The sequence below is a fragment of the Panthera onca genome, chromosome A2, assembly GCF_046562875.1.
Source record: "Panthera onca isolate mPanOnc1 chromosome A2, mPanOnc1 haplotype 2, whole genome shotgun sequence".
In the NCBI taxonomy this organism is placed as follows: domain Eukaryota; kingdom Metazoa; phylum Chordata; class Mammalia; order Carnivora; family Felidae; genus Panthera; species Panthera onca.
In genome coordinates this window covers 132,095,577-132,121,459 of record NC_138340.1, presented here as the reverse complement: position 1 = coordinate 132,121,459, position 25,883 = coordinate 132,095,577, and the positions used below count along the sequence as shown (strand labels likewise).

General features: G+C 34.7%; 1 long non-coding RNA gene across 1 annotated transcript in view; it reads right to left on the bottom strand.

The window, feature by feature from the left end:
* The window catches only part of LOC132679404 (uncharacterized), a 556,619-nt gene that overhangs the window by 28,542 nt on the left and 502,194 nt on the right, over positions 1-25,883 (bottom strand). Inside the window, exon 5 of the long non-coding RNA XR_009610138.3 lies at positions 15,760-15,839. This is a non-coding gene — a long non-coding RNA (uncharacterized LOC132679404). The remainder of the gene's footprint in view (positions 1-15,759; positions 15,840-25,883) is intronic.

Here is a 25,883-nt window from a genome sequence, read left to right as displayed (position 1 = left end):
TGATCCTGTTCACAAACCATCTTAGATGATGAGATTATGGTATGTATATTTTAGGAGCAAATACAAATTAAAAATAAAAAGCTAATTTTCCCTGTTAAAGTTAAGGGAAGATATGCAGCCTACCCATTTCTTAGGGCATTTTTATCAACTTGTAATTGTAAATTCTTTCTCTGCCCCTTTGAGAAGTATGTAACTCTTTTAAAAAGCCTCTTGCCAGTTTTACAACTCAGGAATGCCTTCCTCAAAGGTCTGCTAGCCATCCTTTTGGAATGTAAACACCAAGGCCTACAGCACCCCACCTCCCAGTTTTTGTGGGAGGTGGAGTTTCTGTGGGAGGTGGGAGCCTAGCTCCAAGTTGCAAAACTAATTGCCCCTCATAAAGATGTGAGGAATTCTTTTTCCTTTGTATAAACCCAGTTACCAGGTGAATTTAGGATAAACTGTGTGTGACAAATAGTGCTGTCAAGTTCTCTTACTTGAGGACTAATTATTGTTTATATTGAAAACATGCATGAAATGAGTTGTATCAGTAGGGCCATATAAAATGGCGAGATTTCTTTCTGTCTTTGAATCTCTTAGTGGGTTTCCTGTGATGTGCATCACATTCCGGTCTAATGCTTATTCAATAATAAAATTGTTTTCTTTCTCTTCTATCTTTGTGGAGAGGCTTTATGAAATGGAAAGATTTTGTTTTTAATTATATTATTTCCCCTACAATATTCGAATGTTTCCCAAATACAGCTGTGAATATGAGTCATTTGAGGGACTTAAAAACTAATTCCTTCCACAGATCTGCTGAGTTAGAATTTCTCAGGGCCTAAGAATTTGCGTTTAAAAATAAATGCTTCTGGTGATTCTGACGGATGGGTATTGAGATCTTGGACTAATTTGATTATTTGTATTGACTTACATAAATAACTACTAAGTTTGGGCATAGGAGACATTTTGTGTAGAACAAAAAGATAAATTCTTTGAGAATAGAGGCTCTACTTTATTTGGATCTTGACTCCTATACGCAATTAGGTGGTAATGGCACTTGGCATATAGCCGTGACTCAATAAATCTTGCTTTGTTTGTTGGCATTTTGAAAAGCCAAGAGGAAAAAATTCTATAATCTCTCTCATAAATTTATTCTAATTTCTCTCTTTTTTATCCATCCTTAGCTATTTATCTTAGATTCCCGATGTTCCCCTTAAAGTCCCATCATCCTTTGTTAGTATACTATTTAGCCTCCCATATTATAAACTTAGTAGTTTTCAAAACTTAAATTCTACCTTGAATTATTATTATTTAGGTCAATCTAGTTCATTCATACTTAAGTACATAAGAAAGCCAAGAAAAACAAAATTAAACTTTTGAATCATTGTCAATTTTCTTAATTATCACTTGTGAAAAGTGATAGTGCTATAAAATATTTTCAGTTGTATGGCATCTTTTATTAAAAAATTCACCCATTTATTAATGTAATATCATAGTTTGTGAGATTCATAGACACTATAATCATTTTAAGAGTAGGTAAATTTATTTTGCAGAGTAACACAGCTGTGCAATATTTTTCTTTAAATATTTAAACTAATTAAAACATTTGAACTGCCAAATAACTGTCAATACTCAAGTTTATTTCTAAGTTTTTCTCTGTCACCCTAACATAAGCCTTATTATGACAAACTTTTCCAAGTTAATGTATATGTTTATGCCGGGATTTATTATCAACAATATGCATTCATAATTCTGCCCCAACTCTTTATTAAACAATGGGCAACTGAATCTTATAAAAAGGATTGAAGTGTCACAACCATTTGTTAATTGTAAATAAACTACATTATGTAATTTTTTGTGGTTTCTTTAAAAGATTTCCTGGGTTGAGCTCATCAGAATTACTCATTGTTAAAGTAGCACCTCAGGATTTAGTTCTTAGACTCTATTTTATAAATATAAATATAAATATAAATATAAATATAAATATAAATATAAATATAAATATAAATATAAATATAAATATAAATACAAATATACATATAAATATAGTTATTTAAAACTTGGTTTCATTTGAAGTAAATGATAATTATCCAATTTTTGGCTGATATGTGTGTGTATGTATGTACGTGTTTTTATAAATTGTGTTTGTTTATGCAACTTCCAAAAAAATCTTCAAAAACAGTATTACCAAGTTGAATATTATCTAATTAACCAACAAGGTCTGTCTGACAGACTGGGAGGTTATCAGGAGATAATCACAGCCCTCAGGTGCTGTGAGGCATTGGGTGCAGCTAAGTGCCTCTAATTCCCCAAGGGCATGATTAGCTCATGATAACAATGCTCCCTTGAGTTGTTTTATTGCTTTTATAAAAAGCCTTTGTTATGGAGAAAATGTTTATTTTTATTCAGGAGGAGGATGGAGTTGACAGTTTAGACTGTTGAAGGAATAGCAGTTACTTCTGACTTATGGTACATACCTTGACAAATCTGCTCATTTAAAATGTTTCCCAGCCAGTCTGGATATTTTGACTACCTCAGTAATTCTGCAATACAGCCCAACTTCCATTTTGGACAGTTGTAAATTTGTGGTTTCAAGTTAATAGTATGGGCTCTCTAAAATTAGAAAGTGACCCATTTTGTAGAATAACTGCATATGAAAATTTAGCCAATAATTTTTGCAGAAAATCAGAAAAATATTGGGGGTACTCAAATGAATGGTCTCAAACTCCATGATCAAAGAGATTGGCTGACACAAATGAATGCAGGTGAAATTGTGAGACTGACATCAGAAAGCTTTACTTCTCTTTGATGCCTCTCTTTTCTCCCCAGAAATGCAACCCTGGTGCCTTTCCAGTTCAAGTAGAACAAAATCCAAACTTTTCATTATGATCTGGACATGAGCTAGTCCCAAAGGCTTCTCATATTCAATCTCTTACCTCCTTCATGACGTTGTAGCTCTGCCAGTCTTTCTCTCACTTGAAAAGGCCAAGCTTGTCTTGGGGAATTTGCACTTGCCTTTCTCTCTGAAATGGAACATTCTTTCCACAGGTCTTCACCTGGCTGTCTCTTGTGACCATTCCAGTCTTAACTAAAATATCACCATCTCAGAGAGGCCACCTCCCTAAAATGAGCATCCCCCATTACCCTGTTTCAGTTTTTTTGTTGCACTTATTGAATATTAAAGTTATTTTAATTTCAGTGTCTGTATTTGCCAATGAATGTAAGTTTGTGAAGGCAGAAACTTTCTTACACTAATAGACATGTGGATGTATGTTTAATATATGTCCAATTTTTACCATAATATACATTTTTAATTGCCTATTTTTCATTCATTCTCCTTTCTTCTTCCTAACAGAACTCATAGATTTTACCTTTTGTCCTCTGCCCTCCAGCTGACCTGTGTCATGATAAGTTGGACCAATGCCAGCTCCAGGCAATGCATTTCCTTGAACAGTGAGCAAGGAATGGGTAGGTGACCCAATTTGAGCCAATGAGACTTGATGACAGATTTGGTAGAGACTTCTGAGAGAGCCCTTTTTCACTTTGTGTAAGAACTTCAAGAATAGCTTTATTTGTGTTCCTCGGATCATTGTCAATGGGAATCACAGGATTCACACATGAATGAGTGAAAAGAAACTCCTTCATTTAATGAAGAGCTGTTTATATCATATACTGGATATAATTTCATCACAGCGAGGATAGTGAAACAGTTTTTGTGGGAGTATAAATTTGTTGTACGGTTATTTTATATACCCTCTAGGATGCTCCGATTTAGAAAAGCAAGGAGCGATCTTACCTAGAAGGTCATCCTACATGCTCAAACAAAACCAGGCAAATCAGATCATAAAAGGATGATTATATGTCACTATTTATTTATGTGAACAGTTCTTGTCATCCCAGTCTGTAAACTCTTAATGAGTTTATTTATATTTTGATTTCCCATTTTTATTAGCAGCATGGATTACTAAATAAACTATTTAAGAGTACTAAATAAACAGCTTTAACTGCTATGGTATACCAGGAATAAATATAAAATTCTCCAGGTTTTTAAGCCAACTTTTGAATCTAAAAGTCAATATTAACAGGGAAAGTTTAGGTATCAAGAGGCCTGATATCTGAAAACTAAACATGATGTGAATGTTGGTAAAATAAATGAGAACTGAAAGAAGAATGTATTTGGAAAAATAAATATGAACTCAGTCTTAAAATAGGAAACTAAGCATTTAATTTTGGGATATAGGGAAATATATATATATAATAAATGATATAAAAAAGGCTAAGCAAACTATGTAAGAGTACTTTTATTTGTATAATGCCCCTTTTCCCTTAAAAAGTTCTATGCCTTATTTGTCCACACTAAAATGTGACACATAAAATATTTACTAATAAAGTCTTGTAGCTTTGAACAATAATGATAGTAGTTAATAATTATTGAATACTTACTAGGTGTTGTTGTTTTAGGGTTCTATGTGCAATAGCTCAAAATATGTAGAAGGGACGTGACTTGGCAACTCGAAGGGGAAGGGCAAGAATTTGAACCCAAGCAATCTGGCTCCGAAGTCTACCTGTGTGACCAAATTGTGTGAAACTCAAGGCTTATTTGTAAACAACAAGTAACAAAGCAGATTATCAGCCAATGAAGAATATAAATGTGTCTTTGGACATGATCCTTACCATCTATCAGTCCAACTTCAGCAATTATTGCATTTCTCATTACCTTTTTCCTGATGCAGAGGCCACTCTAGTGAGAAGACTCATTGAACCTCGGTAGCTTATAAATAATAGACAGAATACAGTGGTCATTGATGTTATTTATTCTCAACTGAGTTGAAAAGAGCCACAGATGTCAATCAGCATGGCAGAGATGTCCAATTAAAATAGCATAAAATGACTCTAGCTTTTTTAACAACGATTCTCATAATTTCTTAGATCCTGTTAATATTCTGTTTGGTCCATAAAACTGTCTTGACTCCTTTTCCAACTTTTTCATTTATTCTTTTTAGGCAAGAAAGGCCAAGAACATGACTATAGCTTGCATACCCAGAGAATTATACCACACAAATAAGCTTCCCGTGGAAACCAATTTAAAGTAAATTTTAAAAGAAGGAGTTGGCCTCATACGATTAAATGAGAAGGGCACATCCGTGCTATGCTTCCCTCAAACCCCAAAGCCTTAATCTAGTCATGAGAAAATATCAGACAAACTCAATTGAGAGGCATTCTATAAATAAAAAACAATGACTCTTCAAAGCATCAAGGCCATAAAAGATAAGGAAAGAAGGAGAAGTCATCATAGATTAGAAGAGACTAAGGAGGTATTAAACTAAATACAATGTGGTAATCTGAACTAGATCCTGCAACAGAAAAAGATAATAGTGGAAAACTGGGAGAAATATGAATGAAGTCTGTAGTTCAGTAAATAGTGTTGTATCAATGTTAATTTCTTAGTTCTGATAAATAAAAGATTGTTATAAAAATGTCAAGAAAGTTAGAATGTAAATTTCACTATGTGATTCTGACATCCTATTTGTTCAGGACCTCAGTGCACATGCAATTGCGTATGACTGAATAAAGAGAAGTCGCTCTAAGAAACAAAGTCAGAGAATGCTTTTTATTTGCTCTTTATGTATGCACTTGATTTACATGGCAATGATTTGATTATTTTTTCTTGTTGTTCTTAAGGATCTAATGATAATACTACTCCTGGATCCTCCATAAAGTGGCTATAAAATCAGATTTGTTCATTCATATGACTTAAATGTTGGTAATACTGAAATACAGGCCTTTTTTTCTTCCTCCAACAACATCTCACTATCTAAATTGCATACTTCTGCTAAATTTACCTTACATTCCTTCTCTCCCACTTCATATCTATGTTTTTTCTGTAAGAAATCATTTGGCAAAAGTAAACTAAGAATACAACTTTCACCTTTGACTTTGATTTTATTGTTCATTTCCTTACACTTATTTTCTTCTTGTAATACCTAAGAAGAAATCAAAATATCACCTAATCACTTAAGAACTAAAAACTATCAAATAAAAATAAAATGCTATACATTTATTTTCAGGTAATAAGGGTTCAATGTCCAAATCCCATCAAGTTCTCATTTCTGAAATGCTATTGCTGAGAAACTCTTTCCTGCACTATTGTTAAGTGACCCTGTTTGATTCATGATTAGTCACAATTTACATCTCTTCCCAAAATGGCATAAAATAATGTGCAAATTCTCTAATGCATTTGCAAGAAAAATATTATTTTCTAATGACTCCTAATGAGCCCCTGTTTTATGCAGGGTGTGAAAAGTTGCCAAGATGTGTAAAACAATTAGGATGACAAAAAGCATGAGTTTTAAAAGCCATTTTGCTTGTGCAATGTGTGTGAAAATCCAGAATAAGTCCTACGGGAAAAATTAATTTTAATAACCTTTTCTTCTTGCTTGAGGACTGTGTAAATCTAAGGCACAAAGAACTGTGTATTAATGGGTCAGGCATAATAATGAGAGTTTGATCTCAGAATAAATCTATTTCATCATCAACCTGTTACTTTATACTTGAACTGTAAGGACATTTGGTTATTTACTAGAATAACTATATATTATGTCTCCTACAGGTGCAATACTAGGTAAAAAGCAAAAAAGATGAAACCTTAAATAGTTTTTCTTCATGTGAATTTATTTACTATTATGGAACATTGTTTATGCCATAAACTCATTGATAATTGAAACCTAATCTTTGAAACTAGTACCTTCATAGATTAAGAGATTGGCATGTGTTAAAAGTGCTTTGATTCCAAACCTTTAAATATAAATGGAGTATCCCACGAAGACTTAAGGATCTAATTCTAGATAGCATTTACTAATTACAAAGCTTGAAAATATTCCAGAAGGTACAATACATGATCTTCTCATTCAACAGTTATTCCTGTAACTAAATATCATATCTAAGAGGAAGTTTTTATATTATCTTAATATTAAAAATTAAGGATGTAGTCCATCATCTAAGGTGTAAGTCTTCATTAAAACTTCCAGAATATATGATTTTACTGGGCACATCATTTCCAGCAGCTTTCTTTTTTATCTTTGCTTCTACATTTAAGTTCCAAAAGTATCAAATGATGGAAGCAATTTTTACAATGAGCCACTGAATGTGAAACGATCGAAGCAAAATAAAGGAGAGAGTTTCAACAATATCAGATCTTATTGGTATCTGTGGAAGAGTGTGAGAATAAATTTGTGGTTAAGAATTTACACTTTAGAATCAGATTAATTTGCACTCTACTCCCTACTCTGCCACTTGTTAACACTAAGACTTTGGCCAACTCATTTATCCTCAGTTTCCTCAGCAAATGTGGAGTGATTACAAATAGTCCTTATTTTATTGAGTCATTTTGTGATTCCATATCATGTGTGGAACTTAGTTAAAACTGTCTTCACAGTGGCTATGAAATGGTTAAGTCTCAAGATTTTTAAGAGGCTAAAGGATAAGGAGTTTAATGCTGCTATATAATAAGAAAAATCATCATAGAATTCATAAATTGAGGAAATCATATCTTATCCTGGATTTCAAATAGAATGTTCTCTCCTACCAAAAGTCAGGGAGGGCATATAGCCCCTGCCAGTGTTGCACAGCTTCAGAATGAACATAGAATAGGGTTACCCTTGGGGCAGGTAGAAATGGTGCCTGGAAAGCAGCATGGAGCTCTCCTAATGTTCTGCTTCTTAATCTTGATGATGGTTATATAAATGTGTTCACATTGTGAAACATACATTAAGCTGTGCACTTATAATTAGTGCACTTTTCTGCATTTATGCTATACTTTTGTAAAGTTTACAGTTTGTACTCTGCAACTAAATTTTCCCATTCTTATCCCAACTTGTTTACCATTTTTTCCTCCTGGCATGTAAATTCCAAATCTTGGATTTTCTTGTCTGCATTGTCTGGTTTTTTGTTTTGAGTTTATTTGTTTTGAGAGAGAGAGAGAGAGAGAGAGAGACTGTGTGCATGTGTATGCATGAGCCGAGGAGGGGCAGAGAGAGAGAATGAATCTAAAGCAGGCACCTTGCTGTCAGCACAGAGCCTGACTCAGGGTTCTGTCTCACGAACCCTGAGATCATGAACTGAGCTTAAATTAAGAGATGGATGCTTAATTGAGCCACACAGAAGCCCCATTTGTTTTGTTTCTGATCAGATTCTGTGTCCAACCAATTAGGTAGCAGGGCAAGATCTAGACTGAAAAACCAAATACTGAGTCAACTGGTTTTGAGGCTCTTTAATACAGCTGACCCTCTTATTCAATCACTGATCACCAAACCCCATATTAAGATGTTATTTTTGTTTTCTAATATTGAAAATTCTTTTTTTAATGTTTATTTATTTTTGAGAGAGAGAGAAACAGAGCATGAGCGGGGAGGGGCAGAAAGAAAGGGAGACACAGAATCGAAAGCAAGCTCTGGGCTCTGAGCTGTCAGCACAGAGCCCAACTCGAGGCTCAAACTCACGAACCATGAGATCATGACCAGAGCCAAAGTCAGATGCTTAACTGACTAAGCCACCCAGGCACCTCTCTAATATTGAAAATTCTTAATGGGTGTAGCCTGCTAAAGCAGAGACCTAGGGAACAGGATCACAGGAGAAAGCATGAAGAGTTGGGTATTAAACATGGGGTGTGTTAAGGTTACCTGAACATAATGTGGTCCAATATAAACAGAAGAGGATGGACACATAAAATAACATCCTCTCACAAAGCTGAATGACATGAATTTCTTTACTTTGTTTTGCATTCTTTTTTTTTTCAAGTTTATTTATTTATTTTGAGAGAGAGAAAATGTGAGCAGGAGAGGGTGAAAGAGACAGGAGAGAGTGAGAATCCCAAGCAGGCTCTGCACTGACAGCATGGAGCCCTGCGTGGGACTCGAACCCACGAACTGTAATATCATGACCTGAGCTAAAGTCAGACGCTCAACTGACTGAGCCACCCAGACATCTCTGACTTGTATTCTTTTTGAGAAAGTACTTTACTGGGAAACTTCCTTACTAACTAACATTAATATTTAAATATTATATAGTATTCAAAACAAATTTATTGAGAGCATAAATTCAAATTAGAGTATTTTACTAATAAATTTGAAAAGATAAAGAATGTCACCATCAATGTAATTATTCATTATACTCTAAAATAGTGATGGGATGCAGGACATACTACCTTAAAATATGGCACTGTGCAATATTGAATAATCTAAGCTTAAGGAGTTTGAGAACATGGCAGAAGCCGAAAAGTTCACCTATCCATATCATCCTTCCCTGAAACAGGCCATAAAATCCTCCTGTGAGAGGTGCCCTTGTATTTACAGAGGAAAGGAGCATCTTTTTCTTCAAAGACAAAGGGACCCCAAGAAGAATCTTAACAGGACTGTCTAAATTTCCCCCAATGTAATGTATAATTACCTCCTACTCCTTTACCCAACCAACTCTCCACTCCCCATCAAACCTAGCATAAAAAGACAAGTCTGTGTCTTTGGGACTTCATTTCCTTTTGAAGGCTGCTGTATTATGTAAAACTTAAATGTATATGCTTTTCTCCTCTTAATCTGGCTTTGTCAGTTTAATTTTAAAACCTGACCCAGCATGCTAAGAGGGTTGAGGAAAATGTTTTCCTCCCTATATCAGCTAAAATCTAGCATGTATCAAGCACCTCCTAAAAGCCAGAAGCGGTGTTAATTGCCAGCATTTATTTAATTTTATTTCAGCTTCCTTGCAAAACTGTAGGACAGATATATCATTCTATCTGAGAGGATGAAAATAAGACCTATGTAGGATTAATGACCAGTCTATGGTCACATGGTAAGGAAATGGTATGATTACTATCCCATTCTCAAGCTGTCTAATTGTAAATGTACCTGTCCTTACAATACTGTTCTATAAGAGCAATAATATACATTAATTCAAAACAATATTCTAGACCTTCAGTGTGGCCTGAGGTAAAAGATTTTTCTTGAACTCAGGAAAATACAAGAGTAAAAATTTTTTTTTTTTTAAATTAAAAAAAAAAACAACTTTATTTGTTGAAATGTAATATTCCTATACAATAAAGTATATAAATCTTTAGGGTCAGCTTGATGTACTTTTTTTTAATTAAAAAAATTTTTTTTAATGTTTACTTATTTTTTTTTTATTTTTTTTTATTTTTTTTTATTTTTTAATATATGAAATTTACTGTCAAATTGGTTTCCATACAACACCCAGTGCTCATCCCAAAAGGTGCCCTCCTCAATACCCATCACCCACCCTGCCCTCCCTCCCACCCTGCCCTCCCTCCCACCCCCCATCAACCCTCAGTTTGTTAAGAGTAAAAATTAAAAGCAAAGAATTTATAGACATGTAGAAGACTAAATTAGGATATTTCTTTGTAACTTCTTATGCTAGTAACTTCAAAAATGTCAATGAAAAAGATGATTTGGGGGAGCTATACATTACATAAGTACATGTATTTTTACTTCGTATATCCCAGATTTGGAGCTGAGTTAGCAGATAACCTGGAAATGCCAAAGGATGCAGACAAAAATAGCCTCAAGGAAAGCCTGCTCTCTCTAGCCAATGGCCAGGGAAGGGGCAGCCTGGCAAGCAGAAAGCTTTTAGAAAGTAGTTGCTCTACTCCAGCTACACACGCTAATAAACACCACTAATAAAATGGTAGCTCCATTTCTACCTGCACTAGCAAAGGCCATGTGGGGAGCCTAGAATTCTACCCATGCCAAGGCTTACTGAGGTGTCCCAACTCCTCCCCAACTAGGGTGGTGTCAGAGAAGGCCAGGAAGGGAGCCAGGAATTTGACTACTGTCAGGGATGAGGCCTCCCATTGTGGAGTCAGTGGAAACCAAATGGGGAGCTGGACTTCCACCCCCACCAGCATAACTAGGTGCCCCTTCTCATCCTCACTGGGGTGGTGTCAAAGGAAGCCTAGTGGAAAGTCAGGCCATTCACTATTGCCAAGCAGTAACCACTCCCCCACGGTGTCAGTAGAGGTCACAGGGAATAGTAACAGAGGTACTCCTATCCCTCCCAGGTGGGGAGATATACGGGAGGCTGTGGCAGTTCTGTTTCTCTTGGACTGGTGGATGGTGTCAACCTAGAGATATAAAAATAATATTTAAGACTTTGCCTGCTCGTCAGATGCTAGAGACTGAGACTACTGGGGATCCGAAGCTTCTGACCTCTCCTGTCCCAGCTGCTGTGTAAGGGAGCCATACCTTAGGAGACAGTGCCAGTACTTGAAAACATTTAAACAACAACAACAGCAACAAACCAACACTTAGGAATCAGGAGTATGTGGCAAATCTTCCCAACAGTGACTTTTATCCGGATCTTCTGCTTTTCCTACCCATTAAAAACAATCTAACGATATATCCTTTTGCTGCTAAAAAGAAACCGTCTAGAAGAATGTAGCTTTAGAGCAGTGGTTCTCGAGTGGTAATGATACTGTCTCTCAAGAGAAATCTGGTGACATCTGGCGACAATTTTTGGTCATTACGAACTGGTGAGGGGAGAATTAATAGTGACATCTATCACAGAGAGGTCAGAGATATTACTAAACATCTTACAATACACAGAGAAATCCCCCCAAAAATAATTATCTGTTGATGTTGAAAAAACCCTGCTGAGAGGGAGAAACTGCAATATTGTTGAAGGCTCCATGTGTCTATATGATTTTTACATTTACATGTATACAAACTCTGAATCGGTTTCCCTGGTTTTCATGCCTCAGCACAAACACACAGACAGACACACACACACACACACACACACAGACACACGCACACACACACAGACACACACACACACACACCTTGGTTTCTTTTTAATATGTAGCCACTGGCACAGAGAAGTCCTTTAAATGAGGTTTTTTTTGTTTGTTTGTTTTTCTATTGTTTACATTTTAAAGCAATACTTGGTTTTAATAGAGATAGGAGAAATTCACAAATGTATAAACAATGATAGACTTGAGTAGTGGACATCCAGATATTTTTCTTTGTTTTTATATTTTTTCCTGAATTTTCCCAATTGGAAATTATACTGATTAATTAGTCACCTTTTTGCCATATTATTATTCTTTAAACCATGATTTTTATGGCTATATAATGCCCCATTACAGAGGTACTCATAATTTATTTAACAGATGTCATATTTTGGATATTTCTGTTGTTTTCAATCTACCCCCCTCCGCCCTAGAAATAGTGTTGTATTTATATCTTTTTGTGTCTCTCCTAATATTTCTTGAAAACAAAGTCTTAGATGTTGAACTTATGGGTCAGAGATTATGAAAAAATTGGAAATCTTCTTGTTGCTTATTACCAATTTACTCTGTATAAAGATTGTAGTAATTTAAACTGCTATTGAAATATGTGAAAATGGCAGTTTTCTATACAACTAGATAATAATATTACTGTAAAACACTCCTGAGCTGATGAGAGAGATCAAAGAGTAGACTATGATAAAAAAGATTAGATATTAGAAGTTTGCTTTCATTTCAGGTTGCATTTATTGGAGGTCGGCACTATTTCAAAATAAAGCAGGCTCAGAAGTCACCAGCTCAAACTTGTCAGGGGTCAGGCCGGCAATTTATGGATTGAGGAGGCCTTGGGCAGAATGAGTGCACCTGGCGCCTCTAGCGGGAGGAAAGGTGAAAGTGAGAATGGAAATTGACTGAAGTCAAACTATTTTTTCTCAATTCTGTTTACAGTATTCTCAACCCCAGAACTTTTGAATAGCAGGAAATTTTAGATAACTTAATCCAACTACTTCATGTTACGAACAAAGAAAATGAAATCCAGGAAACTTCAGAAATTATCAAAATTCTCAGTTAGGTAAGGGTAGAATTACAATTGCACTGTGGGCTGGCTGACTCACAGCTCTGAACGTTTTTCACTGGATAATATTTTGATTTGGCATTTGCTCTGAATTGTGAAAATAGGCAGTCACCACAAACCCAGAATATAAAAGGGTTCAGAGAAGCCCTGAAGGTAATCAAGTAGTTTACTTCAATAAGTTATTGCTAGTAGTCATTTACTGGTTTCCTCAAAAATATACTTGCATGATTTTTCTTTTCTCTTGACCTGGTTGAAGAGCCAAGACAGAGAGAAATGGGAACCATGGTGAGAGGTAACTCCATAAGTGGGTTAAAGAAATGGCCATGCTGTTTAAGATAAAGGCAATATATATTCCTAACTCATCAGACACATAGATTCATTACATAAGATCAAGTTAAAGGGCATCATTCCTTTGAGCAATATCAACTTTAGCCAAGAGACAATTTATGTGGAAAGAAACATATATAATATAGATATATGCTACCTGTAATTTAATACAGTTGACCCTTAAATAATGCAGGGATATGAGCATTGGCCCCCTAGCAGAGTTGATAATCCACATAAAGCATTTGACTCCTCAAAACTTAACTACCAATAGCCTACTATTGACCAGAAAGAAGCCTTACCAATAACATGAAAAATTAACACATATTTTGTATATGTATTATACACTGTATTGTTAGAACAAAGTAGAGAAAAAATGTTATTAAGAAAATCATAAGGAAGGGATTATACACCTATATTGTACTGTATTTATTTACAAACTTCCACATATTAGTGGACCTTTGGAGTTCAAACCCATGTTGTGCAAGGGTTAACTGTATATACCATATATAATATCTACAAGCAATGTGCACGCACACACACACATTTTTTCCTCTTCTTGCAGACAGAAATAATATAAGAAAGAAATGCCTGAACGAGATATAAGTAGAACCTAACAGCAAAACAGAGAATTTTTTGGCAAAGTCCTAGTAACCATTACTTTATCCTGTGGAAAAAGCTCAAGGGTGTTGCAGAGACCTCCAAACTTGTAGGTCAAAGAAACTAACAAGGGAAATGTTAAATTGCTTTGCTCTCATCTGCCCTAAATTACTATTCACCACACCCCACAAGAGAAAACAGTTATTAATAAGATTTTTCCATTATTTTCAAAATAGCTTAAATATGTATTGGACTGTGTTTGTCAAGTTAAATAAGGCTATTTTTGGAGGTGTATTAGACAGAAAATAGTTTAACTCTTTCAGTAAAAATTTAATGATCATGAAAGAGTCAAAATTGTTTCAGATTATAAAATGTTCTAAGGAGGACACCTAAATGGAAGCAGATTAATAATTCAAGAAATAGCTTAGTTTAATTTTTGACTATAGCACTTAGCCTTTTAGTGTTTAAATAATGGAACTATTATTGTCCATTAAACAAATCCTCATTAACATTAAAAATTTTTATCTGACTATGCTGTAGTTATATATCAAGTTTATTTAGGCAATCATATAGCTACAAATTCAGTTAAGCCAATTGATGGATACCTAGACTAAACATAATATGTTAATTAGGGTTTCTAAAATCTTGCTAAGTGAAAAATAATCTTTTAGGTAGTATACATAATTTATGCGAACATAACTGAAGGATGAGTCTCAATTTGTTATTGTCATAAGCTAGGACAGGGCTGTTCTGCTGTTGATGATAATCAAGGACAGACAGTTTGGTGATGACAGTACCTGGAGAGAATGGATGTGGGTTCAGACATATTTAGTATCAGGTAGCAGGAAGATAAATATCAACGGTGGGGATAAACTGTGGAAACTAACCTATGGTGAATTAGGACTAGAGAAAACTTTGATAGTTGCCTAAATCATGAAGGCTTTTAAAAATAACTGTAGATAATCGTGAGAACAGTAGAACTAGGCATAATAGGTAAATGATGAAATCTGCAAATATGAAAGCAGATTTTTAGATAATCATGGGTATACATGGTTGCATATACTGTTCCTGGATTAATTTTGAGAAAAAAATCAAATAATTGATCAATACTATCAAACAATGACTTTCAGAGATTATATTTGGTAATGAAATTATTTGAGTATTTCTTTTTCTTCTGTGGGGGATGCAAATTAATAATGAAATGGCCATTATTCAGGAGAAGTAAAAGGCAAACTGAAAAGACCAAACTATCAACTGAATCTTTGAAAAATAAAAATATGACCAGGATGGCAAGAGTAGTCATTTATCATGTCAGCTCAATTCTAATAGTTATATCTGTGAGTTAGAATGTTAAGGTCACCATTTGATATAGAAGAAATTGGAAACCACCAGCGAGAGCAAATGTTCAAGAGGTCAGTGCACATTAGATTTAAAGGTCTTTAACAACCATGTGCAGATCGCACGTACAAGGTGATGTAATATCATCCCCCAAGAGGTTACATTAATAAAGAGAGTCAACCACAAGTTGAGAAGCAAAACTTCACAGTGATATTTCAGAAATTGTAATGCCAATTCATCTGTAAGAGATTCACTGTGTTATTAGCTACATTTTTTTCTTTGCAATTAGTGCTGCTGATTATTTGTGTTGAAGGTTTTTAAGAGCATGTGGGCTTTTCCTTTTTCACTCAGCTAATCTTTTGCATGATATCGAGTCTGACCTCACAGGTTTCTGGCACTATTTCAGAAATAGGTATCTCTTCTAAATAGGTTGTCTGGATGGAAAGCCTCTATTAAACAAGTGGTTTAGATTGGAAACTCAAAAAAAAAAAAAAAAAAGAGTTACAGACTGATATTTTAGAGTCTCGATGGCTTTTATGAGTTTTTACCTTAAAAATGTCAGATTATTTCATATCCTATGCATTTTTAAAGTTGGTCATTCATAACAGGAGATTTAATACAATTTTTTCCCCACAAATGTTGAATGAGTACTTACAGGTCCAAGGCTCAGAGTAGGAACTTTAAAGATACACCAAAGGAATGAGAAAAAATCACTTCTCTCATGACGATCACCATCTGAAGAGGTAAGAAAATAAGACAATGCAGAAATACTTATATGCAGGGTAAAATTGGGATATTTGAGATTCTAACAAGGTTTATGTGTTTCACTATTGTATAGTGATTTTGGAGGCATCTTCATGAATGCTTTGATCAAAATTACAAAATAAGACACCTAACCAAATATTAAGTATCTAGGTCTCGGACTAGGAAATATATGTAAAATTCAAAATAGTGGAGAATTGGAAAACTGTTTATACTGGGTAACAAAATAATTTTGATTCATATGTATAAACAGTCCTCTTATACCCACTCTAAGAATGGATGAAACTCCAAACAAGATTTCACAGCCACGTCATAATACCCAACCTATAAGACACTGAATAAGTTGCCCTGGTGTTTCAACTTCCCCAGCTGCTCCTCATTCCATGATAAAGAGAGCAACAACTTTGATATCCATAGTATTGAAAGTGACAATATATGATCAACTTTGTGGTTTAAAAAGCCGTGAGAGGTTTGAGCCATAGTTTGCATGGGATAGTTAAAGAAATTAAATGCCAAGGAAAAGTGTCAATATACTCATAATTACATTTCAATAATATACAAAGGAAAAATAAGACTGTAGCAGACCTTGTGCTATGAACCATCTTCTCTTTGCAAATAACTTAAACATCCCTATCCCAGGAACAATATAATTTACCAAACTGCCAAGATTGGGCCAAACACATTTTTTTAATGCATGAGAATATTTTGCTTCATGTAGAATGACATGTAACTTTAATTTAGCATAAACAAAAATATTGCTCAAGTCTTGTTATTTTATTTAAATGACAAAAAAATTTACCCAGGGTAGAATTTTAGAGCTGTTATAAAATAGGCAAACAAACAAATTTAGGAAAATCTTAATGTTTATCATCAGAGAAAATTATATATGCCTACTTTAACCAAGGAGGGAATCTAGTGAGCCCCCCACCCTGAATAACAGACTAAGAATATTGTTTTAGTTTCATTTATTGCTGAAGTAATCTTATAAGTATGGATGGATTGATTCTACAGTGACTGACTTGATGATTTTGAAACTAGAAAATGAATTGAGGGTTTCTTTGAGGGAACTATTCATAAATGATAGAGAACAGGATCCCAGTGAAATAAAAAAAATAAGAAAAATGAAGGAAAATTAAAATAGCATATTTTAATATTTTTATTAGATAGATTTCAATTAGAGAGGTGGTAAAAAATAAACAGAATGGTGGGGCACCTGGGTGGCTCAGTCAGTTAAATGTCCAGCTCTAGATCTGACTGTTTATGAGATCAAACCCCACATAGGACTCCGTGCTGACAGTGCTGAGCCTTATTGGGATTCTCTCTCTCTGTGCACCCCCCCCGCAACTGCCCCAACTCATGCACTCTCTCTCTCTCTCAAAAATAAATAATTAAACATTAAACAAATAAACAGAATGAGATTCAATAGAGAAAGATATCACAAAGTCAAAATAAACAAAACGTTGTAGGAGTAAAGTTAAAAATTACAAGGTAATGCACAAAGATCCAGACAATACTTACCAATAATATTCAACCACTAGTCAACAATTTAGCCAGCTTAGATAAAAAGGTAAAATAAAAGAAGGAGCAAAGTTATTATTTTTTATTATTAATTTAGAAAGAGAGAGAGAGAAAGAGACACTGTGTGATCAAGAGAGAGGTGCAGAGGGAGAGAGAGAGAGAGAGAGAGAGAGAGAGAGAGAATCCCACGCAGAATCCCTGCACAGCACAGAGCCCATGCAGGGCTTGATCCCATAATCCTGGAATATGCCTCGAAATTGAGAGTTAGATGCTCGATTGATTAAATCACCTAGGCGCCCCAGGAGCAAAGGTATTTAAATAATAAAACTTTCTCCTTATTACTTCCAAGTCGATTGGGGGTCCATTCCTTCATGCACTGTAACAAACAATGGGACTATAACAGTGGATGAGACCAACACGGCACCTCTATTCATGGAGCTGATAGTCTACAGAGAGAAACAGTCAATAAAATAGTAATCAAATGAATACTTACGTAATTAAAAATACTGATGGGTACTATAAAGGTAACAAAAAGTAGGTGTTAGGATGAAGAATAACAAATGGCTGCCTATTTTAGCAGAGAGACAAGGGAAGACCTCTCTGAGGAGGTGATAGTTAAACTAATATCTGAATCAGAAAAAGGAGCTAGAAATTTAAAAGTCCATAAAAAAGGAACATTTGGGGTAGAGGGAAGAGCAAGGGTTAAAGCCCTGAGACAGAAACTAGATCGGTTGCTACAAGTAGGAAGAATTGCTATAGCAGAGTATGTATTTGAGTAAAAGGGAAAGCAGTTTTTTTTGGTAAGACGTAATTTACAAGAAAAAAACATAAAAGCCTACCTATGGGTAGGAAGTTATTAATACAGATACAATTAATCCTAAAAGTTGTCTAGTCTTCCCCTTTCTACTTAGTCCAGATCTCGTTTCTCCTATATGAGTAGAAGAATAATCTCCTGTGTCAAAGAACTGGATTAGATAAAAGAATTCTTGCAAGAGGGTATTTGTGTGTTTGGTTTTCTGTGTGTTATACAAAATCAATACCATTTAGTATTTCTGAAATTTATATTTTGTGTGAGGCACTGAAAGACCAGAAGCCTGTGTTACACAACTTCTTCAGATTGCATAAAATGTCAAAAATTGTTATTGGTTCTCAAATTTCCAGAGATGACTCACCAATTTGGGTGGCTATATCATATCAGACTTTCAAGGAAGTAGCCCAGGGTTCAGGGATCACATATTTTATTTTTATTAAAATTTTTACTTGACCATAGTTTAAGTGGTCTTATTATTTTTTTTTTTTTAGGTACTGAGGCCGGTGGGACTGTATTGATTTGCCAGTATGTCCTACTTAAAGCTGATTGCAGAAATAAAGTAATTTGTTACATTTTTAGAAACTAGGTGAATCTGCAGAACTGGGCCAGTGCAGAGTAAAATAAATGACTAATCAAAGTAAAACCAAAATAAATAGAGAAAGTGTGTGTGTGTGTGAAAGAGAGAGAGGAAGAGAGGAGAGACAGAGAGAGAGAGAGAGAGAGAGAGAGAGAGAGAGAGAGACCCCATTAACAAATTAGGATTAAAAAAATTAAGATCAGTGCTTGTCCCCCTTATTTCCCATGCCCCAACAGTCTCATCTGTGGTAATAATGTAGTAGGCTGCCTTTTTCTTCATATATATATACTCAAAAAGGAAATGCCTGAAGAGCAGGGACTTTAATTTCTATGTAGAGATTGAAATATTAGTATCCTGGAGTCTTGGAGTAGATGGCGTAGGACTGTCACACAGATGAACCCCCTCTTCCTTTAAAACAGTTGGTTTCAATACATCAGAGAAGAAATATTTTTAGAGACTACAGTCTTCATCGAACCTGTATTCTATTGATTTCTATTCTTTGGCAGAAGTTTCAGTATGTTACTAATAAGAGTAAATGCCACCAAAATTTCCGGCACTATGTTTCAAAGGAAAACCTTCAGAATCCCAGAGAAGGTTTATGAGATGGTGATGGGTAGTTAAGACTTGCAAGTGTCTCCCCACGCTATTAAGGAGGGTGTCTGTACTCTCCAGCAGTGGGACACAGAGCATGCAGCCATGGCTGCTGACTGCACAGGTTTCAAAGATAAAGTGGAGCATGTGGACATTTAGGCGCTGACTCCAGCTAAATTGGTTAATGACTAGTATCATCTAAATGAGGTAGCAAGCTGAAAGACTCATAATCTCTCCCCGTGCACAGATTTTAATTAAATAATTATAATGTCCTTGTTGTAATTATTTATCAGTAACTGTGCTCTTGAGTATTGCCTGTTTCGCCTTCATCTGTTCTGTCAGCTCAGCTGAACAATGAAACATTCACTTGGCGAAGATGAGGGGAAAATGAATGATTCTTATTCACCACAAAATAGCACTTGAAGAATTGTCAGCGAGGCAAGATTCCAGGTTCTGCATTTATAATTTTGTTTTTTGGAGAGGAAGCCCAGGGCCTGATCTGGGATATGATATGATTAGGCGTGATGCAGACTCAGTTTCTCTTCTAACATTCAGACATCGAGGCCCCTGAGGGGTTTTAAGAATATGAGGAGAAGGCATGTTTTCTCAGCATCTAGAACTTAACATTACACACTGAAACACACCTCTCAAAGAACAGCATTTAAAAATATGCTATTTCCTATTTGGGGACTGTAGAATCTATAGTCTATAACACGGCATGTGTCTCAAATAGCACAAAACCCAAAATTGACTAAGAAACAGCTTTATATTAATGATACCCATAATGATTCAGAAGACAAGTGACTGAAAAGATTCAGTAAGCAGTAAGGCTGATTCATGAGTCAAAAATGGGGTCGCAGTGGAAAACAGAGGTGGATTTAGACCATGTGAAAGGAAGCAAGATCTTCATAGCAGACTTCCCTTAAGGAACTTGCTTTAATAAAGCATCACTTTTCTCCATTCTTCTGGGAGTTCAGAAAGAAGAAAAAGGTTTTAATTGCCATATGAGAGGTTTAATTTTAATAAAAGGAAGTACACTGTGAGTGTGAATAGGGTTTGTAAGGCACTATAATACAACATTTGTCTTTTTATGTCCCCCCTCCTGTAATCTGCCCATCCTGCCTCCTCCCATTCTGCTAGGACCTTCCTTAACAGGCATTAGTAAAATGTACCTTCAGATTCCATCCACTGAAGAGATTTTGATTTAATGTGGAAATCTTAAAAATGAAAATGTTTCAGCAGCCAAAAGCAGATTTGGGAATAGTGATTTTTGAAAAAGCTGAGTAAGTTACATATTTGTTCAAGGAAGTGCTTTAAATTTGAAAGAACTTGTCACCAAATCTGACTACAGATATTTAAGACAAGTCTGACTTAGACGGTTATGGGCAATAAGGAAAACACAAGGCAAGTTATGAAATTTTATTTCCATGCATATTATGGATGTGTGTCTGTATGAGGCTTAGGACAGGAAAGACGTAGCTCCTTTAATCTCTCCTAATAATATCTTAAACTTTTTTTGTATAGAGTCTTATTTATCCTTTGCTAGGATTATTCCTAAATTTCTTTATTTTTAAAACTGTTACATATGGTATCTCAACATTTTCATTTTCTAATTGCTTGTTCCTGATAACTTTTTTTTGATGTTCCATAAAATCACCATGAACATTGAATTAGTGAATACTGAACCATGGCTCCCCTTGGGAAAAGAGTCAGATTTCTGTGAGCCTCCGTCTGGTCACATTTTCATCAAGCAATCAATGCATAACTTTGTTTTATTTATGTTTCTGCTTAAAGAAATCTTACTTAATATATATAATTGATTCATTAACACTGAATTCACAGTCAGCAGCATTATAACTCATGACTGAATGGAGTGTACCTAACACACATATTTTCTCTCTAAGGCAGATCACAGCCTTCTTGAGCATATGAGTACAGTACAACACTTCAGCTGCGAGCTCACTGGGGCTCATTTTAAACAGCAACATCACCAACAAAAAGTACAAAATGTGTAGAACTTGTGCCACAAAATGGACTGTCATTTATAGTGTGAGAGCTGAAATAAGAAGGCAGAATAGCACCTTGTTTGACCTCAGCTGGGAACATACACGTTGGGCAACTCAAATTTTTCACCCTCTTGTGCATGTTCACAAATGGTTATGAAAGTTTTCTGGGTATTGATTTTGGCATCACAAATCAATTTTAACAAATAGAAGAATTCAGGAATACTGAATTCATAAGTAATGACGATCAACTCTAGTGACTTTGCCATATTTTCTTGCTTATAATAGTTAAATTTTTTTGAATATATAATAGTGAATACAATTGTGAATATTAGCATTTTCTTCCCTTTCCAATCTTTATCAGTTTTACTTCTTTATCTTGCCTTACTCCACTAGATAGGAACTCTGATGCAATATTGAATATGGGAGGTGAGAGCAGGCATCCTCTTCTCAGGTCTAAACTCAGAAGGAAAACATAATATTCTATCATAAGTCTGGTGTTTGCAATAAGATTTATTGTAGGTCCCTTTATCAGATTAGTAAAATTCCCTTCTTAGCTTACTTAGTTCCATTCTTAGCTAACTTAGAGTTCTATTATGAATGAGTATTAAAATTATCAAATATATGCAACTGTAGGCATGTATATATATATATGTATGTATGTATATATATGTATATGTATGTATGTATGTATATATACATGTATATATGTATATGTGTATATATATGACATATATATGTGTGTGAATGTATGTGTGTATATAAAATGTATATTTTAGGGGCGCCTGGGTGGCGCAGTCGGTTAAGCGTCCGACTTCAGCCAGGTCACGATCTCACGGTCCATGAGTTCGAGCCCCGCGTCAGGCTCTGGGCTGATGGCTCAGAGCCTGGAGCCTGTTTCTGATTCTGTGTCTCCCTCTCTCTCTGCCCCTCCCCCGTTCATGCTATGTCTCTCTCTGTCCCAAAAATAAATAAAAAACGTTGAAAAAAAAAAATGTATATTTTATATATGTATATAAAATATATTTATACATATAATATATACAATGTATATAAATATAAATATATATACAATATATATTTTCTTTTGAGAAAGGATTTTATTTACACATTTGTTTTCTTAACTTGACCCAGAATTATTCAGATTTCTTGATTCTTCCTATTTCAGCTTTCATAAGTGGTATTATTTCAGAAGTTCTTCCTTTGCAAAAAGCCTCAGATTTCTTGGATAACTGTATTCAAGTTATCATTTTAGTTGTATCCCACAAGTTTTGAGAGATGATTTTTACATTATCTTTCAGTCAAAATATTTTCTAACGTTCCCTGTGATTTCTTCTTTTACCCAATGGTTATCCAAAAGTAATTTTTTAATATCAAAACATTTGGATCTATTTCTATTTGCCTTTTTTGTCATTGATGTTCAATCATATGTATGACTTCAATCTTTGCTTGAGAATTGTAATGTTTAAATTTTATTAAGTGATTCATATGCTCTCAAAAAATATTCTACAGTTGCATTCAGTGTTCTCTTAATGTTCATTATAGTCAAATTTATCGTTTTTAATGTTTAATCTACATGTTCTTTCAAATATTGAGGAAGGTCTTAGAATTTCTGATAACTTGACTGTAGATTTCACTGCTTTTCATTTATGTTATTTTCTTATTTTATATATTTTTAAGCTATTATTACGTGCATAAAAATTTAGAATTGCTATCCTTTCCCGGTAGAAAATAACACTAGGACATGAACTTTTTTATTTTTAGTAATTCTTCCTGCTTTAAAATCTACTTTTCCTGGGGTGCCTGGGTGGCTCAGTCACTTAAGCATCCAGCTACGCTCGGGTCATGATCTTGAAGTTCGTGAACCCGAGCCCTGAATCGGGCTCTGTGCTGACAGCTCAGGGCCTGGAGCCTGCTTCGGATTCTGTCTCCCTCTCTCTCTGTCCCTCCCCCACTCATGATCAGCCTCTCTCTCTGTCTCAAAAATAAACAAACATTTAAAAAATTAAAGAAATCTACTTTTGCTGATATCAATAGAGCTACATCAACCTTCTTAGGTTTCGTGTTTACAGAGCACAGCTCTTTCACCCTGTTACTTTAAATCTTTCTGTACTCTTATATTTAGGGTGTGTCTCTCATAAGTAGCATGCTTTTGCATTTTTCATCCAAAATAGCAACCTTTGTTTTTTTAATTGGAGTACTTATTTCCATTTTTTTAGTGCATTAGGATGAATCATATGCAACTGCCATCTTCACAAACACCTGAAATTTTATGTGACTAAATCTAATAATTACTAATGTACTTGCACTTAAATCTATCATCTTACTTTGTATTACTATTTTTATAAACTGTTTTATGTTCTTTAATTTCCAGAATCTTATCTTTTTTTTGGATTACTCTATTTTAATTATTTTGTTTTTAATTTTTCTCCTATATGAATGTGTTACTTACACAGTCTTTTCTTTTCCTGGCTAACCCAGAAATTACAAATGCTCCCTTGACTTTTAGATATCTAATATAATACTTTTACCACTTGTGAGATGAGACAACATCCTAGAAAACTCTGACTTTATTTATACACTTCCTCATCATCTTGTGTGCTGTTTCCCAGTAGTTTACATATCTTTTTGAGCATTTAAATAAACTTTTATTTTGGGATAGTTTTAAATTTATACAAATGTTGCAATAATATAAAGGTTCCATATATTCAACTGCCCATTTCCTTTTTTGTTACCATCTTATATTATTATGCTATTTTGTTATAACTAATTAACTGATATTGATACACTATTATTCAGATTTTCTTAGTTTTTACCCAACGTTGTCTTTGTGTTCCAAGGTGCTACCAGGATTCACATCTTTATTTACTTGTCATATTTCTTTAGGCTCCTCTAAACTGGAACAGTTTCTCAGGCTTTCCTTATTTCTGATGACATTGAGGATTTTGAGGAGTACAGGTCAGGTACTTCAATTTGGATTTGTCTGATATTTTTCTTATGGGTAGAGGTGAGTTTTTGGAAGGAAGATCACAGAGGTAAAGTGCCATTCTCATTACGTACCAAGAGTGTGAATTATAACTGACAGTGACAACTTCAAGTTTGTCACATTTCTACAATGTAAAGTTACTCTTCCCACCCCGCCCCCTCGCCCCCATACTTTTTAGAACTAAGTCACTATGCTCAGTCCACACTTAAGGAGTAGGGAGTCATGCATCACCTCCTTGACGGTGGAGCCCCTATGTAAACTATTTATAATTCTTCTGTATGGGAAATTTGTTTATTTTCCCCCATTTAGTTATTTATTCAACCATTTATTTATACACATACATAAGTATGGACTCACTGGTATTTATGTTATACTTCAGATCATAACTTAAAATTTCATTATTTTTAGTGCTCAAATTGTTCCAGCTTTGACCATTGGGAACTCTTTCATTTGGTTCTTGTGTCCCTTTGACATAACCCCATTATTTAGTGTTTTGAATAATTCCTTACTTTCTGGCACTACAAGATTATCCAGACTCTTCTTGTATATTCCCTGTCCTAGTCTAGAAATAGTCATTCTTCAAGGATTCCTAGTTCCTTTTATTGGAAAGTGCTATTAGGAATCAAGATCTAGACCCTAAGTATAGTTGTTGCTCCTGAGGATTCTGTTCCTCCCAGCAGACAGTGCTAGAAAATATATGTGGTGTACTAACCTATGTATATAGGTGTGTCTTTAATTATTTCTATATGTAATCATCTGTACCTATATTAAGCTAAACATGAGCTTATACTGAACTCTTTGACTCTCATCCAGCATCATATTGTTCATTCTAGCTTTCTTTCTTATCTATAACCTCTCCCTCTAGTTGTAAGAAACCTTGCTCCCGCTACCCATCATCTATTTGCATATTTTATTTGCTCAATCCTAGTATACATGTATCAGAATTGTTAGCCTATATACCCATGGGTATACCTATACACCCATGGAAAACATCTATATTAACTACAGCACAGTGCTGTATTAGTTCTTTTAGTCCTTAGTCTTATGGTGCCTACTCATCTCCTAAGTTAGGTAAATATTTCCCCCACTTGTTCCAATGTGATTGTCATACATCTGTACCACAGTATATTTTGTCACAATCTGTATTCCATCCTGAAGCCCACAATATGCTAATTAATTTTTTAAATTGAATTCATTTAAAGTCTTGGTCTTTGTGTCTTAAGGTTAAGTTTCGACAAATGCATGGTCCCAGTCTTTTAATTATACATGTATTTAAAATCCCACAAGATATTAGCATTATTTTGTATATTTGATATTCATTTTCATTTAACCACCTACTTGTACTCTCCCTTGTTCTTTATTCTTTATTGAATTTCCTTGTTTCCAGTTGCGATTTTTAATTTTCTGCCCGCCCCCACTCAATTCTTTTAGTATTTCCTTTAGTGCTGTTTTGCAGATGCTAATTCCTTAGGTGTTCCTCTTGCCATGTCTTTATTTCACTTTCATTTTTGAAGGCTATTTTTGATAGTTT